Raw genomic sequence first — 18,914 nt, 5'->3', positions numbered from 1 at the left:
TTCTTCTGCACCCACAATTCTTGAATTCTTACGCAAATACTGCCACAATCTAGTATAAACAAATAGTCAAAAACACTATAGAAATGTTTGCAAAATGTTGTTTTGGACTGTATTATTAAGAATGTCAACTGCACTCAAGTTTGATTGAAGGACTTCACAAATGTGTTGAAAACATTTGGTGTATATAAACAATTTCTTATTATCAATATCAATTTGGGATAGGAGCTAAACTACTACTACTACTTTTGTATGGCATATCAACTTCCAAATCTATGAGGCACTTTCTTGTATTCTTGCTCAAGGTACATATTCCATCTGCCCCACTAGGGCATTTGCTGTGCTGGTTGTTGGACTCTGCATTCAAGTGTTCATATACGAGATCTCATTCTGTTCAGGTTGACCCATGCTTTTCTGTCACAGTTGTGCCCCATGGGGGGATTCATTTGGTATTGGTATAAGATGCTGTAGGAATATGTCTGACTTTTCCCAGTGATCAGCCCACAAGTTTGGTTCAGCACCCCAAATCCCTTTCAGAAGTTTGTGGGCTTCTTCTTTAAATGGGTTATGATTTTTCAGCCTCTTAAGCCTCCATCTGTTCAGGCCTCTACCGATGTTCCCTCTACGGAGCATGCCACTTCAGTCCCACCTCCCCCTTTTGACGTGGTCCACCAGTAAGTGTTCCACAGTAAGTGTCCAGGTGGGAGTGGGCAGGGTTCAGCCACCACCCTTCTCCTTGCTAAGTGCTGCCCAGAGCAGTGTAGTGGAGTGCTGTGGAGCAGCCATGGGACAGACACAATCAGTTCACAGATGGCAATACAACCCTTGTCCTAGCTCTGAGCTTGCCAAACTTGTGAACCCTTCCCAGTACAAGATGCACCCTAATGCAGCCAAGAGCCATGGGATGCACAGCTTGCAAGACGTGTCTGTGTTCCCCAGGGCAGTGACCTGGATGCAGAGCTGCGGCTCCAACAGTCACTTGCTGTTTAATGCCTTCTTGGGATAAATCATCAGTAAGAACTGAAGGAACCAGAAAATCACCCAGCAGAGACAAATTGTACTCACTCTCTTTAACAGCAGTTTTTTGCAAAAACCTTGTTGGTTTAACAAAAGATATCATCTCCAATTGACTGAACTGAAAGGGAGGCACTGGGGCTGGCATGGGACACTTACCAAAGGTAAACTCACATCTCATGCAGGGCATGCAGCTGCTTCTCCCTGAGGTGAGGCAAGGCAGGGCTGGGGCTGGCATGGGCTCTGCCAGCTCTAGAGAACTGCTGCACTCCCCAGCCCTGATGCCATATGCCTCCTTGCTCCTCAAGGTGATGCAGGGGTGCAGAGCAGTTCCCTGAAACCAGCAGAGCCCACACCAGCCCCTGCCCCTGCCCCTGCCTCATCTCGGGGAGGAGCCACTGCCTGCCCTGCATGAGGAGCGAGGAGCTTACCTTCGGTAAGTGCCCCATGCCAGCCCCAGTGCCTCTGCCATGTTCTGCACCCAGCTCCTCTCCGGGCAGGTGCGCAAGATTAAAAAGTTGGTGCGCAGCAAGATTTTTAATTGTGCGTGGCCATGTATGAGCGCAGCTTAGCAGAAACTTTGGTCTCCAGTTAATAGCTGATTGAGAAGGTGATTTTCATCATCTCTTGCTTCTAATGCCAATAATGATGTTAGGGTCTGTCTCCTTATATCACTAGGTCTAATGCCCAAGAATACAGGGAGTATATCTGTGTGTAAGTTGTGGAGCTTTTTTTTTTTTTAAGCCATTATATTATAGAAATAGAAATCATCACAGAGTTTTAATATATAGAATGGTACACTAACCTTAGCTTTTGGCCAGCCTTCAATGCATTACCATTTGAATCATAACAGAAAAGATTTAGAAGAGAGTTTTTCAAAGTAATATATATGAATCACATCTTAATAGAGAGTTTGTTACAAACAGTAACCTCTCATAGATTACACATTGCAAACACGGACAATTTCTCTTCTCTTTCATAATGGCAAGCCCTCTCCATAGAGATAGAGCAGATTGCTTTTAAGGAAAAGTAATGTTAGAAAATATTCAAGGTGTTTGGATTGTTTCTAAATCCAATTTAGAAACAACTAAATCCAATTTAGCAGTTGAAAATGATGTGATGGGCCAGTACCATGCAACCAATCAGCTCTTTGCTGACCATAAGCTAATGCTCCAGAAACCAGTCTGTGAAATGCTGATTTAGAAGTATACTGTAGATTACTGTTGAAGCACAAGATTTCCCTGTTGTTTGCATATAAGTTGTGATTTAGTCGCATTCATTGTTCCAGCTAAAATATTTTATCGATAATAGACTGAGTTCTATATTTCTTAAATAGACAACATTCCCCTGTAATGTCAAAGGGAGTTTAGTCGTTAAAAAAACACAATAAGAATTGCAGGGTATGGTTCACTGAATTAAATAAACCGACTTGATATAATATGAACTGATCCTAGGATAGGATAGGATGACATTTCAGTTTCCTGAAAGGTTCATCTACTTTCTATACAACACGGACCAAACTCTTTGTACACGTGGCCTCATACAACCTAATTTATACAGTTGTTCTATCTCGTGGCATGTTGTATATGTCACTAGGACTACTTATATTTATTTCAATGAAAGCTAAGTGAATGCAGCCCCATGTCTTCATTTTTTTTTTCTTTCAAGCATTGTCAACTCTTTGGAAAATAAAACAAGAAAAAAAGATCAGCTATAACATCATCTGCATATTCCTGTATGTATTTATTATGCACTATCTATAGGTAGGAGTAACATTCTTATGAGGGCTTAAAAGAATAGGGACCAGATCCAAAGGAGGATTTAGATGCCTTTAAGGAAAGGTGGCAATGCTTAATTTTTGGCATGTGGCTCCAAGATTGCCATCTAGAGCCTGAAGTTAGGAGCCTCAGCTTCCCATAGAGAAAGCAGAAAGAGTGGGGTGCTTCATACACATGATCCAGCAAACCTGCATTGCATGCTGAGAAAAAAAAAAAATTCCTTAAGTTAGCCAGTGGGGAACGCTAAGCATATATGCACTGTGAAATCTCAGACTTTTCTGGTGCTTAGGCCACTTAATCAGGGCTCCAAAGGTGGTGACTTCATCCAGAGCCTAGAATCAATTTGTGAGGGTACAACCCTACAAGTTTTTAAATATATGAGGAACACTCACTCTTACAATAAAAGTAAGATGCCTTTGTAAAAGCAGATAAAATCTTTGACTATCCGTCGATGCAAGGATGATGTCTGCCAAGAGGGAAAATAAGATACATAACAAAACCTCCCCAAACAATATCTCAGTTTAATCCGTCTTATTAAATGCCTGCCCAAATTAGATCTTTCAGCACTTCCAGATGTCTAAGGCTAAACTCTGGAAGGCCACAGGGGAGATTGAGGTCCAAAGCTGATGAGCTATAACTGAGAATGATCTCCCATGTGTTTTTGCCAAGCAAACTTGGTGCATAAATAGTACTTACAGGTGATAGCTCTTGGCTGACCCGAATGTTTGAGTCAGAACATAAGGGGAAAAGCATTCCCTTGGATATGTAGGGCCCAGACCCTTCTGTTTCTGGATTTCTATGAGGTTAAAGTGGCCTTTCCTGAATTGAGAATTCTTAAGCCCCTCAAATATATTTTAAAGCCCTCTTTGGCAGATAGGAAACATAGGTGTGTGCATGCACATACATCCATACACACACATGCCTCCACAAACAGAATGCAATCCTTACAACAAAATTTGGAATCTTCTGTGGAAAAACACTCACGGAAAAGACAGGACTCAGGAAACTGCAATGTCAGCCTATCCTAGGATCCTATCTTAGGATCATCTTATATCATGTTGGTTTATTTAATTCAATATTCCCCAAAATGAACAGAATTAGGAGTAGAAGGGGGAGAGATGTTTCTTCATTGAAAGAAATTAGTTACTTCAAGTTAAGAAGCACAGTTAGGATTTTAAACATTATGTAGACCCATGTTTAGATGTAAGGTGCTGTACAGATTTCTCAGACCTGTCCCAGCTGGACATTTCTGTTTCCAAAATAAAGAACTATTGCCAAAACTGTATCTCTAACCAGATACAGAAAGGGGAAAGCAATCAGGGAGGGAGATAACAATGCTAGACGTGGAAGTTCAAGTCTGAATAGCGGATTCTGCTGATGCTCTCCATGATTCTGGAGTGGGGTATTTCTGACCCTTATTCCACAACAGATTAATGAGGATGTTGTCATGCAGCTGAGTTAGAACTCAAGATGCACAGTTAGAAAAGAGGAGAGCAAGGATGGCTCAATAATATCCTCCTCCTCCTGAAATTTTGGACTCATAAAAAAGAGCAGCAACCAAAGCAGCTTATTTTATAGCTTCTGGATGAGGTTCTGTATGGAAGGAACTTGATATTTCTTCCATTGTATCTGCCATACTGCCCATCAATGCCTCTCCCTCCCTCCTCCCTGCAATGCACAAATTTTTGAATATCTTTCTATACCTATCCAGAGGATGCAACATAGACACCATGGTGACTGGAGCATTAGAACCACAGAGAGACAGATCAGACATTTAGAAAGAAAAGTGTTATTAAAAAAAATAGAAACTGATAATAATTATTACAGGAGTATATATGAATTTTTAAAAGATATTTGCTTTTCTCTTTTTCATCCACCTAATAATCAAACAACTGAAACCAAAGTTTTTAGTCCTACTCCCACAAACTCTCATACTGGTATTCATAAACTTGGAGTACATACAGTTTTGGGGATTTGACATGGAGCACTGCAAAGTGGTTTAGATTTTATCTATGGACTAAACTAAACCAAACCATTGAGACAGTTCAGTTAACATTATGTTGAAGGGAATCAGGAGGATTTGCACAGCTTGATATGTGAGAGACAATCAGCATTATCATTTAAAACTATTTAAATTTAAATCTTAATTAAACTGTATGGTTTTTCAGACAATACTCAGACTGTCTCTTACTATTTATTCATTCAGTACTTTGCACCAAGGAGTTACTGTTCTAAAGGGCCTCTGTGCAGCACTGCAATAAAAAACATATAAAAAGTGTGAAGTCATTTTCCTCTGCTAACTAACTGGCTGCTCTCTACTCTCCTCATCTCTTTGTCAGGCATTATTTGTGCCCTTTTATGCTTTTACTTTTAACAAACAACTCCTAATATAGCTTTCTCTGGTCAAACAGGGAAGTGAAAACAGCTTTATCTGAATGCAATGGTATATGTTTATGCCTCACCCAATTTAGCCTTAAGCATTGCATGATCACTAGTAAGTAAAACATATGTGGTAGGCCTGACTGTCCACATCCCCCTACTCAGTTCAGAAAGGCTTAAAAATGCTTCTTAATAGTTGATAAAGACCTTATTTTCAAAAGGAAACCAAGTCCCAAACTGAATTTGAAAAGTGATATTCTTTGGATACCGATATTTTATTCCAAAATGAACACAAAGATTTCTTTTTTGCCAGTTATTCCTGTTCATTCTCCTACTTTCAGTTGGGGTAACAGAACACCACGTAGTTAACTTGGTTCCTAGCATCTGGAAGTGAACCAGTATCTGTCTGTTCACTTGGGAGATTGTAAACAGACAGGGAAATTTGAGATTGAACTTGGAAACCAAAGTTTGGTGGAAATGGGCCTGATGTTTCCTCTTTTTAACATTACTTTGATATAAATACATTGCACAGTTCTGATTTCTAAACTACAGCTTTACAGGCAAGTTTACAATTCATTGCACAATGCTATCTAAGCAGCTTTGACCTTATGTGAAGAAATTAAAGTCTAGTCCAATCTTATTGTCAAGACCAATTGCTGTACAGCAAGGAGTCAGCACAGTTCTAATCTGTCTGGAATTTCAGCAATTAATTTATAATCAATGAAGGGAAGTGAAGAATCTCTCTATGAGATTTCAGCAATTAATTTCTAATCAAGGAAGATAAATGAATGTTTTAAGTGTGGTATAATGGAAGAGGAGGGAGAAAAGGAGGAACACTGAGATAATGGCCTCTGCCTACTTCTACTGCTTGGCATCATTGTGTTGGTTAGTTTATTTCAAGCTAGGTTTTAATTATGTATCTCTAGATCTGCTATGAAGATTTTGTTTATAAGCTTTTTAATTTTCCATAAAACAGCACAAAGATGACCATCCTTCTATTGTACTGCTGCAGGTGGTTTATTTGAAACAGAATTCAATGAAGTCAGTGCAAAGATTTTACTTGTGTAGCATTTGTTTGTTGTGAGATGTGGTTGTTTAATCTCTCTCCTTCCAAGATTTAACATGGGACTTGGAAATCGATGCCAATAGGGTTCCGGTCCTCATAAAACTCAATAGTAGTTGCTTCTTTCTCCTAGTGAGGAGAAATGATCCTCATATAATGACCACCCATGCAGAATGTAGGAAGAAAGATGGAAAAAGGGAAAATGCTAGGGAACATATTATATCCCACCTCTCAAAAGAAAACATTTTTAAACAAAGCTAAAAATGTAAAAAGCAAAATTTTAGAGGAAATTTCAGTCATTGATGACCTCTAATAATTATTAATCAACAGTGGATATAGATTAATGTCTGTTCACAGGTTCCAGGTTTCACAGGTAGTTTATGTTTTTTATCTTAATATTTCAAAGTAATTAAAGACACTTAATAGAAAGTAAAACAAACAAGCTCTACATAATAATAATATACCTTAGAGTTCATTTCATGCTTCTAAAGCAGAAAAACCTTGAAAAGAATTTAAGCAATCTTACAAACAGACAAGAGTGTTGAATAAGTAACCATATTTCAAATAAGAATACTTTGGAAATGAGGGGCGCAGGTATGAATAGAAAGTGAAGAGTTCTTTCCATCAGAGGCAATAAACAAAATATTTATTCACAGAAAAAATACATGAAGATAACAACCTTTATGCTGGGGCTTGAAAGAAAGCAATACATATCTGGTATTAGGAAAATTGTTCAAGAACAGTACATCCTTGTGAAAATAACTACCTTCATAAAGTTAATTAGCTGCATAAGTGCTGGCTACATAGTTCAAACTGCCCCATGGCAACTTTGCATTCATGAATCAAGTGTAATTCACACACATTCATCCTGATTACTTCCAACTGTTAACTCTTTTATAGATTTGAGTATTCCCTTTCCTTCATATGAGAATCACAGGCTGTATACTGAGATAGCCCTCTTGAAGAACGCTTATTTCATGGACTATCCACTTGGGCCTGCTGCATTATGATTCAAGTTCCAAAAAAGCTCTTTTGCTTGTGTATGGTACCTACTCCCTGAGCCCTTGCTGTTGAGTGGAATGACATGTAATCAAAGGAGAAATGGAAGGGGCAGTGTTGATCAATGGAGGCTTCACTCACATCAGTTATCCTGCCAAATAAATGCTCTATGAATATGGAAAAATCTCTGATAACTTAATAAATGTGTCAATGTTTCAATAGGAAACAAATCTAGACACTTTAAGCAAAGTAAATTATTCTAACTTAACCTATCGTGGGAACTGAATACTCCATGTACCTGAAGAACTTGTTTTGAATCATAGTCAGTTAAATTCTTGTTCAATATTGGATCTGAAGAATGTAGGGGAAAAAAATCAGTCAAAAATGAAACAAAAAAAAATCTTACCCCTAACAAGCTCATTCCAACACTTTTAGTGATATTAAGGACTGCACCTTTTAAGTGATGAGCCTCCTAAAACAAACACTATAGCCAGGATGCTGTGAAGCTCCTGTTGCTGGTAAACTCAACCAAATGAAACACAATTAGAACAGAAGACATCCCTTCTAAGGACGGTAAATACTTAGTGATCACTGAACCTTAGGTGGTCTGCAGCAGGGAGCTTGGTGCTCCTGCTACTTTTAGGAACGGCAAGCTGCAGGAAAAGCGTAAGGAAAATCAGGAGAGCCACTTGACACAAAAGGGGCTGGTCTTGCAGAATATAATCCCAGGGCCTGATCTGGGCAGGCAGTTTGACCTGGAAGCCATGAAGAGAGAAAATCCTGAACAGTAGGGCTGTGGCAAACCTCCTAACACCCGAGTTGAGGTAAGCAAAATCAGTGGTTTAGGGACTGAGACTGTAGGGGTGGTGGAGGTCTCAACTAGTCTGGGAGCAGGCCCTGAGGGATAGGGGCCAAGGCTGAGGAGCAAGGCCACAGCCAAAGAGGGGTGAAAAGAAGCAGGACCAGGAAACCCATAGCCTGTGAGGGCCAGAGTCTGTTGGAGGTACAGGTAAAGAGACAGAAGCCTGAGCCTAGCAGGGGCAGAGAAAGCAGGCCTGAGGCTAAGTGGGGTAAGATTGAGGTACATAGGCTTGAGCCCAGGAGGAACTGGGACAGTTAAAGGGACCATGGCTGGAGGCCCCAGCAGTGATGAAGACAGCTCCAGGTTTAGAGGCTGACATTGACAGGAGGTGACACTGGGGCTGAAGGCCTTCAGAAATTGACTAGATTGGAAAATGGGACTTAACACCCAATAATTGGTAACATATATGAGGCTTGGACATGGCTATAAGGGGAGACGAGGGGGCCATATAAGTAGCCCTTAAGGTAACGAGCAATGTCCCATAAACAACTGCATTCATGAGTATGAGATCTTGCTTGGGTAGCCTTGTGGCAGCCTTCCTTTTCATAAAAACATAATTCCATAAAGGCATGACAGACTAGTTGAAGGGGAGATTGTTCAAAGAACATAAAGGTAACAAGGGCTGATGTGGGCTCCAGGGGCATCATGGCCACCCCTGGGGCAGGGCTTTGCTATGGGGTCCTAGAAGTGAAGTGACTACCAGGCCCATTTTGGCAATGGTAATAGTCATTTCAGCTATATTTAGCTTACCAAGAAGGAGGGAACTAGACTGTTCGTAGTGGTGGCAGATAATAGAATAAGGAGCCATGGTTTCAAGATGCAACAAGGAAAGTTTAGATTACATATTAGGAAAAACTCTATCATGTAAAGGGTAGTAAAACACTGGAACAGGTTACCCAGAAAAGTTGTGGTATCTCGTCCTTGGAGGTTAAGGCCCAGGTAGACAAAGATTTGGTTGGAATGATCTAGTTGGGTATGGTCCTTCTTTGAGGAAGGGATTGGACTAGATGATCTCATGAGGTCCCTTCCAACCCTAAATTTTTATGGTTCTATGAACCCAGGCCTGCCTTAAATGGAAACTTTTTATGCTCATAGTTTTAAGCGATAAGTTTTCCCTATTCTAGTAGCTGGATACCTCTCCAAGACTGATTATACTGTTTTAACAAGAAGGCATCAGTACCTTTTGTCAATTTAAATTTGTCATTGCATCTCCAGATAGGATCATCTTTAGTTAACTCTTTCAGCTTCACAGTTCTTTATTAAGGTTTCCATACTATGATCACTGAAAATCTTTACTCAGTGCTGTTACTTGAACACAGATTATACACAAATTCCTCCCTACCTCCCATGATTTTAACTGAGGTACCAACATACAAATCTAAACGGTTGTGTTGTTGTAGTGTGAGGTCAACAGAATTCAAACTTTTTTCTTTATTTATCAGGTGTAACAACCATGATAAAAAAAAATTAAAAACCCACTGTAAAATGATCAGCAAAGTAATGCCATGTATTTAAGCTCAGTTGTCCAGTATATTGAATGTATTACAGTAGAAGGTCAGCAGAGAGAGAGCATGGCAAACCATGCCCTGCATATGAACATGGGCAAAAGTTGTTCCACACACTAACGGGGCAGGCTTAGGTGCCCATGGAGCAACATTGTCACATCACGCGGTTTTTAGGTTCTATTCAGAAGAGTAGGTAATATTATATAGGGAAGGGAATGTAAATTTACTTCAGCTCAGTGACATTTATAAAAAGGATAATGCAGCCTGGAACTATATTATCTTTGCTATGTAGACACCTTCTCACTAGGATTCTTAGAAAGGCTATAACCAGATATTGCCCCTGGTAGCATAGCTGCAATGAAACCCCCATGAAGTAGAGGGCTGCAGAGGACCAAAGCTAATAGGAAAAGGAGCACATCCGAGAAAACTCCTCCTAAGTGCACCATGACCTGGATACTTTACTGTGGGAAGTTATGATCTTATCCTACTTCTCCATTTTCAACTTGTCCATTCTTCATGGAAAATTGTACGTCTTCAAGTGGACAGGCTAGGCATCTCCCATCAGTGGGAGATGCAGATTCCAAACTTCTCAGCAAAGGAGAGAATTAGATCTAACACTGTAGGTAAGTTCACCGAGATAGTGAATAAAAGTCACCAAGCCCTCTGTTTTTATGGGGGTGGACATGGTAGGCATGCTCTAAGAATGCTTAATAGATTAGGCTGCATAGTGAAATTGTAGAATAATGTCCAGTTTGGCATACTGATAGGTTTGAGACACTTAAGGCCAAATCTAAATTATTCTTGTAAGGGCTTCCACTGAGGCAGCTGTGTCTTTAAGCGTCTCCAAGCTCCAACATGGATTGCAGTGGAGTTTAAGTAAGAGTTAGATGCCTAGATCCTTGACCTGGATTCACTTCTCAGTATGAAATACGTATAAAGCCTGAGCTCATAAGCACGGTTTCAGGTCAAAATTGAGGAACCTAATGGAGCCACCGGATCAGGTTTCACCAAGATTAATATTTTATGATTTAGGCACCTAAATTCCTCCTTAGACTACTTAGGCAGCTGTAAAAGTGATTTTCATATGGCCCATTGATGCTTAGCTCTAGCAGGTTATAGGCTGTTATGGGTATGTCATCAGCAATTCCTTGATTCAAGGATGATCCCTACTGTGGCTCATTGATAGGTCTTGAGATGACTTAAGGAGTCCAATTCTTGATTCACAGAACCATCTGCAGAAGATACCGGTCTTTCTGCAGGAAAGAGTAGGTCACAGGCTAGGATTCTTCTCGTTTGCCTTCCTCTGCTTTCTCTTTGCTTCAAGGACGAGATATTTTACTGCAAAACAGGCTGTCACTTAGTTGAGGATACAGCTGCGGCACCACTGGACTGTCAACAGCCAGATACTCCCAATTCTTGATGTTGGCATTGATTTCTTGAGGTATACCTTCACTGTGTCTGATGACCTGACACACCCAAGGTTCTGGGTTCAAGACTCTGTACTGCTCTCAACAATGTCCTCACTTTCCCTTTCTTTAACACTACAAGGATCCATTGAAGGTACACATCAGGCATGTCCAGAAATAAACTTCTAGGCAACTACTGACCTTTACTGGAAAAACCTAGGCAACCTACACATTTTAGGCTCCTTCAGAGTTAAGCGGCAGCTGATCAAAGGTTTCAACGATGTAGGTGCATGCAGGAGTAGTTGGGCAGAATTTAGACACCCAAATCCTCTTATGGATTTACCCCTGTGCAATTACAATCTTTGTGCTAGAGGGTAAGCCTGTCTGACACCTAAATGACTCATTTGTCATGCGGGGCTAAAACAATTGATAAGCTGGATCACATTGTTTTGACATGGAATGTCAATGTGTGTGTGTGTGTGTGTGTTCACACACACAGAATTTAACTATATAAAATGCTAGTCTATGCATATAACATATATATATATGCTGATTTTTATTGACAGACTTAGCATTAAAAAATAATAGTTGTTACTTTATTTGTAGTATTTTGTATGCAGACATTTAAAGATTGTTGCTTGTCTAAACTTTCAACTCAACATTTTTGAGGATATAGAAGTACAAAACTAATATATTTTGATCAAAATAGCTCTTTTTAATCCCTTTGAAATCCAAAACAGTTCCATTAATTCTAATATTCTTCTGTACTGAAAGAGTAAGTATGTTACATGTTAAAGATAAAAATATTCTTACTTCCAGTTCTAAGAGGACTGAAAATAAGTTTTATTAAAGAATCAGAAGTGTAGAAAACAGGGCTGAGGAGGGACTTAAGAAGTCATCTAGTCCAGGGGTAGCCAACTTGCAGCACACATGCTACAAGAGGCATGGGCTGCTTGTGTGTGTGTGTGTGTGTGTGTGTGTGTGTGTGTGTGGGAACGACCTCTGTGAAGGGTCACCTGCCCGTCATGCCTTAGTTGTTACAATATAGATAAAGCGGAGTCAATGGTGTTATTCAGGGTGTCCCACGGAGTTACTCATAGTGCAATGTCCTCGTAATCTGGGGCTCTGTCTCCCCTGTACCTCATCCACACACCAGCAGCACTGTTGCCAGATATGCGTGTTTCCCTTGGTTAGTGATGTTGGGGGTCCTACGGCTCAAATGCTTCAGCAGGACATCGTCTCTCTGGAGCCTGGCCCAGGAAAAAAATCAAAAGCAATAATTATTCCCAAAATAATAAGTGTCCCTATGGATGAACTGAGTTGCCCTTATTCCTCAGGCAGAGCCACTTCTGGGTGCCTGTTATCTCTCAGGTTGGGCTGCATCCCAAGCCCTCCTGGTCTTAATGATTCTTCCTGCCCTTCCTCAGGACAGGCTGGTCTGGCGTGATGAGTCAGAAAGCTTTCAAGTCCAGGGGCTTTCCTGTTGCCCCCTTGAATTCCCCAGCTCATCTACGGCTTCCCTGCCCTTTCTTTGCCCTGACTCTTCATGCTGGGGCCCTTTCCAAAGGGTAAGCATTGCCCTACCGGGCTCCTTCCAACGTCCTTATCTCCTGCTCTGTCCCATCTGCTGGGTGTGTCTCTTCTTTAAATTTCCTGGCTCATCAGAGCCCTTTGACATCATCTACTAGGCGATGGCCAACCTGGATAACACAAGAGCTAATAAAGCATCATGGCAGCAGAGTTTGTTCTTCCCCATCTCTGTCCACTGCATCCCTGCAGGTAAGTTTATCTGGACCACTGTCTTTGCAGTGCTCCACTGTGCCAGGGCTTGGCCACTGGCCTCAGGGTCCACTTTATAGTGGCACTGGGTGGGCCCCTCTCCCTAGGCTGCTCTGGGTAGCACATGGCAGAAGAAGGAGGGGACAGTGAACAGAGCAGAGTAGCAAAGCAGGCTTGGGAAGGGGATTGAAGTGGTACTCTTGCAGGGTGTGGGTTTTAAATTGTGGCACACCTGCAAAAAAAAAAAAAGGTTGGCCTGCATTGATCTAGTCCAAACTCCTGCTCAAGGCAGGGTCATCCTTGACTGAACCATCCCAGTCAAGTAGTGAATGACCCTGCCCTTGAATCTCTCTTTGTAGCTTGTTCCAATACTTATACACCTTCACAGTGAAAAAAGTTCTGTCCTACGGAACCTAAATTCTCTTTTTTGCAATTTAAGACTATTCTTCCTGGGCCTGCAGTCACAGAGAATAGTCTAGGCTGATATATAAAGCAACCACTATGCCTCCATAACATAATAACAATATACCCTCCAATTTTGGGGCTAATTTTTTATTTCTTTCTTTGTGACTTTCTTCTTACTAGACAAACTGTAGAGTTGGAAGAGAGATTGTGCAAACTTTTGGGCCAAAAAATGTCCTTCTGTAATTGTTAGGGTTTTGTCTCCATGCCAGCTCCATATGATTTAGGGTTTAATTGCAACATTACCCATACTTCTAATTACTGCAATAATGGGGTATTCTTTAGGTCAGCTGTATCTGAATTTAAGCTGGATATAGGAATCCATGTCAGTGGGTTGGTATGATATATAAAACTTTCTGGAAGCTGTATGCTGCTGTATTTTCACTTCAGATTTTGGTTTGTTTCTTAGGAGTCAGGAGGATCCACAGTGAAAGTCAGACCTAAATTATTCTACAGTTTGCTGTTGAGAGACTCCACAGCTAAGGTTTCGTTTAGGTCCTTTTGGATTGGATTGTAAAATATTTGAGAAAAGGACACAGTTATTTGTGTTCACAGCTTCTAATACAGTTTGGACTTGATCAAACTGGGGCTTCTTAATTCTATTGCAATACAACTAGCCTTATGGTCTTTTGAGAAGACAGAGAATGGAGAACTTTACTTATGTGTATTTGAATATACAACCTAAAAAGAGTACTCTAAAAAAGGTAACTAAAATTCACCTATATCTATATATTCAGGGATATATAGATCTAATATAAAAAAACTGAAGTCACCAGAAAGCTATCCACTGATTTTTAGTGTGCTTGGGATCAAGCCTTGAGGCAATGAGCAAAGGGCTAGATAGGTACAGTGAGTGTTCAGTGCCCAGAGAAATTGGACTGTTTGTTTAGGGTCTCAAAAAAGGCTTTTAAATGTCCAATTTTAGGTAGTCAGGTCTGAAAATGTTAGCCTCCTGTCTAAAATCTATCCAACTTTAAAAGACAGCTTCTGTTTCCAAATACCAAGTACAAGGATGAAAGAATTACATTATTGGTTAACTGCCTGTCACTATACTGTATTCCCCACTCTTGTATTTACAAAGAACCAAAAATTGTGCTGGCACAGAGAAGATCAATAAGGTGTCCGTTATCAATCTACCAGAAAACTTTGAAATTAGAAAAAAAAAAGGAGAACTATATAGCTTTCAAGCATCCTTGACAGTTTAACAAAGATGTAGCAAACAGCAAAGAGATGGGGAGGTGCTTTAATGACTGCCCTTAGTAGTAAAGAAAAGAATGACTCAGGTGCTGAGGAGTTACGTGAACCATAGTTTCATCCTTCAAAGGTCAAAAAGTTCAGGGCCATTTGCTACTTTATTCTGCTGACAATGAGCAAAAGAACAAAAGCAAGATACAGAATAACCGTCCAAACAGGCTTTTCACATTATTGTTGTAACAGCTTTACACTCATCTATGAAAGGATGAAATAGCAGTGGAGCAAGGAAACACAAAACATGCAGCCTTTAGCCCTAAGGGAGAGATTTGTTAACTTGTAAAACCAAAAACTCTGAAACATTTTAACACAGTACTTAAAGAATGCGTGGACCAGAATCACAGCAGTCCTCAATAGGTGAAGCAAAAGAAAATACAAATATTAAGAACTAAATATATTGCCAGAAAAAGAGGCCAACCTAGACAGTACTTTCTAGCAGACCATTCCTGTGACATACACTGCTTTAAACCCTTTAGTTTACAATTTTATAGAAAAAAAAACCAAAAACAAATGTAGGACAATCAACAGCAAAATGACATGGCCAGGAGCCTTGGACAGCTGCCACACACAGGGGCAGTGGTGACTTCCAGTTGCCACTGCCACCACCAGTGCAATCACACTGCTGCAATGGCAGCTGTTTTTCCCCCACTTTCTGCACCACACACATAATTTGGTACCCAGAGTGCCTGCTGCAATTGCTCCATCCTAGTTATGCTACTGGGACAGATGGCACATTTTTGTTCATGCAGTAGGGAGCTCCAAGAGAACAATCGTTTCCTGAATTACAAGGTATGCAGGGGAAGCCATGTGCTACAATATAAATAGTGTGACCTGTGTATGAACCAAATCTGCGGGCTGATAATGACAGAGGCCAGTCTGAGAGTCTTATAGCCCTACCGCCTATCTCCTCCTCCCATTACCATATCAGGAAGGAAATGTCCCTGCAATTTCCCAACCAAAGGTATAGATATTGTCTCTGACCTTCACTCCAGCCTACTCTACTGCTAAGATGCAATTTGACTCTAATGAACAGTTAGCAAGCTGAGTATTCATGGATATTTCCCTTCTTTTGAAAGAGCATTCAGTTTGAGCACTACATTTCCATTGCTATATTTATTACTATTCTAACTCCATAGAACTGCAAGGTATTAGGCCTTTATAAAATGAGTTCACAGTTTCAGAATTAATGTTTAGAGAAGTGGGGCTGGAGTAACATATCTCTTCATATTTATTACACTAGTTGGGGGACTCTGCCATTATAGCTCCTGACTGTTATGGTGTAGTTGCATGTTACTATTAGCACATGCTAACTCTAAGAAATGTTAGTCTGTGTTTCATGCTAATTCTGAGCAGTCACTCATTAAGGGTTAATACCCTCTCTAACATGCACTGCTCTGACCTCCTATAGGGCTAGTGAGCAGTGGCATAGCTAGGAGCTGCCAAATTTGCTCCATGCCTGCCTGGTTCTATACGGCAGCAGATGTTCCAGGAATGGGTCCCCCTGGCCCTAATCAGGTCCCTGCTCACTCCCCTCCATCCCCTGCCCAGTGTCCTCCAGCAAGCAAGAAAGGGGACAGGAGATTCCTTATCTTTAGGGCTCCTCCAGATGCTAGCTCTTCCTACTGTCATGCTGGAGCAGGATAGTGTCCAAGTGAGGAAGACTGGGAACAGCACCTCCTGGGATATTGCAGAAACACTCCCAGTTAGTCCTGGACCTGTGAAGCAGAGTAACACGATTGCAACAAGAGCTGCCCAAGATGAAATAAAGATAATCCTTTCTGAAAGATGACTACCTCCAAGACACTCAGAGGGTTACTTAGCTTGTATTTTCCGAGGGCTGTGCAAAACAGCACCATTTTGTTTCAACTTCCATTTCACTGGGACAGTGTTTAAGTTTGAGTTTTGTTTCATTTAGTTTAGAAAGCACTGTTTTGTTTTGTTTCATCAAATCTGTTTCGCTGTTTCCATGTTTCACTCATAGGCTATAATGGAGAAACATGAAACTGCCTATAACGTTGTCATTTCCTGCCTGATTTGCACGGAACGTGCAGGTATGGTAGCCACAAAGCCTGCCGGCTTTCAAGAAGATAGGTGCAGGGGTTTCTGGGAAACTGCACCTCAGGCTGCTGACAAGCAAAACTCGTGACATGTGTGACTTTATGTGTGTGTTAAGGTGTGCCCTTACTGGTGCTGGGGCCTCTACATGACACGGTAGTATGCCCCAATAAGGTATCTTCCTCCCCTGCAGCCTCATACCAGTCCACCACTTTAAAGGACAACAGGTAAATTAATAACTTAGTGAGCACTAGCACAGTAGCACCAGCAGCATCTCAGTCAGCCCAACAGTGATAGAGCCTTTCTTTCCTCTCCTGAAGGAGCTTCTTCTCCAGCAGCTGCCAGAGAACTCTCCCTGCCAGCCCCAGCCATGGGGCTTAGATGTGCCCAGGGCCCTGCATCCTTCCAGTCAGGTGGTACGGGTTTTGGTCTAAGGACATGGCACTGGCAGACTAGGTCCCTTGGGTCAGTCTAATCTGGTATCTTTTAGCAGACCAACTGAATAGTTACAGAAATACATCTTAGCAAGCTTTTGTGTTGAAAAGCCCTTCATCAGGCTGAGGAAGCACCTGCAGTTGATGTGTGTCTGTGTGCTTCCTGGATGGAAGGAATAATAAGGAAGCCAGAGGCTGGTCTGCAATGCAGACAAGAAAGCCAGTCAGTGAAAATGGAAATGGAGGTGTCAGGGGGTGAGGGACAGGCTGGGTTGGGAGGTGGGGAGGGAGGATGTAGCAGCTCAGGTAAAATTGGAGAGGTACCTGGGGAGTCAGATGTCTGGCAGGTTGTAGTGTGTCAGTTCACTCTTGCAACGCACTCCTCTTTCCCCCACTGTTCCAGGATGGCCTGCCTTTGCTTTGGGGGGATGGGAGCTTTGGAGCAAGAGGGGGACTTCCCTTTGGACATGCTCCCATTGGTGCCAGGCTGACGAAGACCAAGGGCAAAGGGGTGGTGCCCACGGAGATGCATTGGCATCCCTGTGGTGCTCACATGTTTTGTTCCCTTGCCCCGACTGGCTTTGGCTCAGCAGTGCAGGCAGATACTGTCTGTGGGACCATCTGCCAGCTCAGAATGATCCCAGACCACACTACCCACTCACCACTGGGGTGCAGGTGCATGTTTGGATGCTGCAGTTCCCCCTCACCCCCTCCAGCAGGCAAAGGCACAGCAACAGGAGGAGCGGACTCAGCTGAGCTGCTTGCCTCTGCAACCTTCACCTCAGCCTCCTCTGAAGTGCCTTCTGGGGAAGGAGACCTGACTCCTGCTCTTGGTGGGGATGTAGACTCAGGCACAGGCAGTGGCACTGGCACTGCTCCCCTCTCCTTGCTGCCTGTAGAATTAGAAGCCTCATCCCTACTATTTATAAGAAAGAGGCTGCGTCTCAGTTTGGGGGGGATGGGGACTTACACCTCTCCCTTTACGCCCTCTTCTGCCCCTCCCTGAAGGCTTATCAGCTACCTTTCTACCAAGTTTCATGGTATGTTTCATAGTGTCTTGTCTTTATAAAAATATATGTGCCTTCCTATATGAATTCTATATTATAATATGCTGCAAGATATAACTGTATAAAAATAAAGATATATAAATGTATGTGCTTTCCTATATAAATGCTACAGTATAATATCCAATATAATTATGAAATTGAAAAGAATAAATCAACTTAGATAGTAATAAAATAAAAACATGTAGAAAGAAACCAAAAGGTATTGCAGAATCCCACTAGGTTAGCAAGGCTAGGCTAGGCTAGTCAATCAAGGAGGAAATCAATGGTAGTAGTAGCCTTTGTCGCCTAACATTCCTGAGTTGCTGGAAGACAGCTCAGTAACTGTCAGACCCCAAGGCAGAAAGCAGGCCAGGTCAAACAATGCTGCATTTTATGCTGTTTTTCCATCCCTCCCCCAGAGCACTGGGATTGCAAGGGACCTCAGGGAAGGATCACAGTCACTGGCCAGCTACACAGTCAATATGAGAGCAGTACTCTCCACATCTTTTCCCTCCCTCTCCTTACTTTCTGTTTCCCTGCAGGCAAGCCCAGCTTCAGATTCAAAATTTGAAATGTTTCAAAACTTTTGAAATGTTTCTACTGCCCTGGTTTTCTTTTGCGGATGTTTCAAAGCCCTTTGTTTCATTTTGGTTTCACTGTTTCGAGCTTGAAATGAGATGAAACAGCATCGAAACAAAACAGCTGGTGAAATTTTGCACAGCCCTAGTATTTTACTGCCCCAATGTATAGACACTCCTGTTTTAAGGAGCACTTAACAGGTCTGAAAGGTAATGTGTATCATAGTATCATAGTAGCTAGAGTCGGAAGGGACCTAGGTAGATCATCTAGTCCGACCCCCTGCCTTGGCAGGAAAGAGCACCGGG

Source organism: Crocodylus porosus, unplaced genomic scaffold, assembly GCF_001723895.1.
Source record: "Crocodylus porosus isolate Cpor-Errol unplaced genomic scaffold, CroPor_comp1, whole genome shotgun sequence".
In the NCBI taxonomy this organism is placed as follows: Eukaryota; Metazoa; Chordata; order Crocodylia; family Crocodylidae; genus Crocodylus; species Crocodylus porosus.
This window is presented reverse-complemented; position numbering follows the sequence as displayed.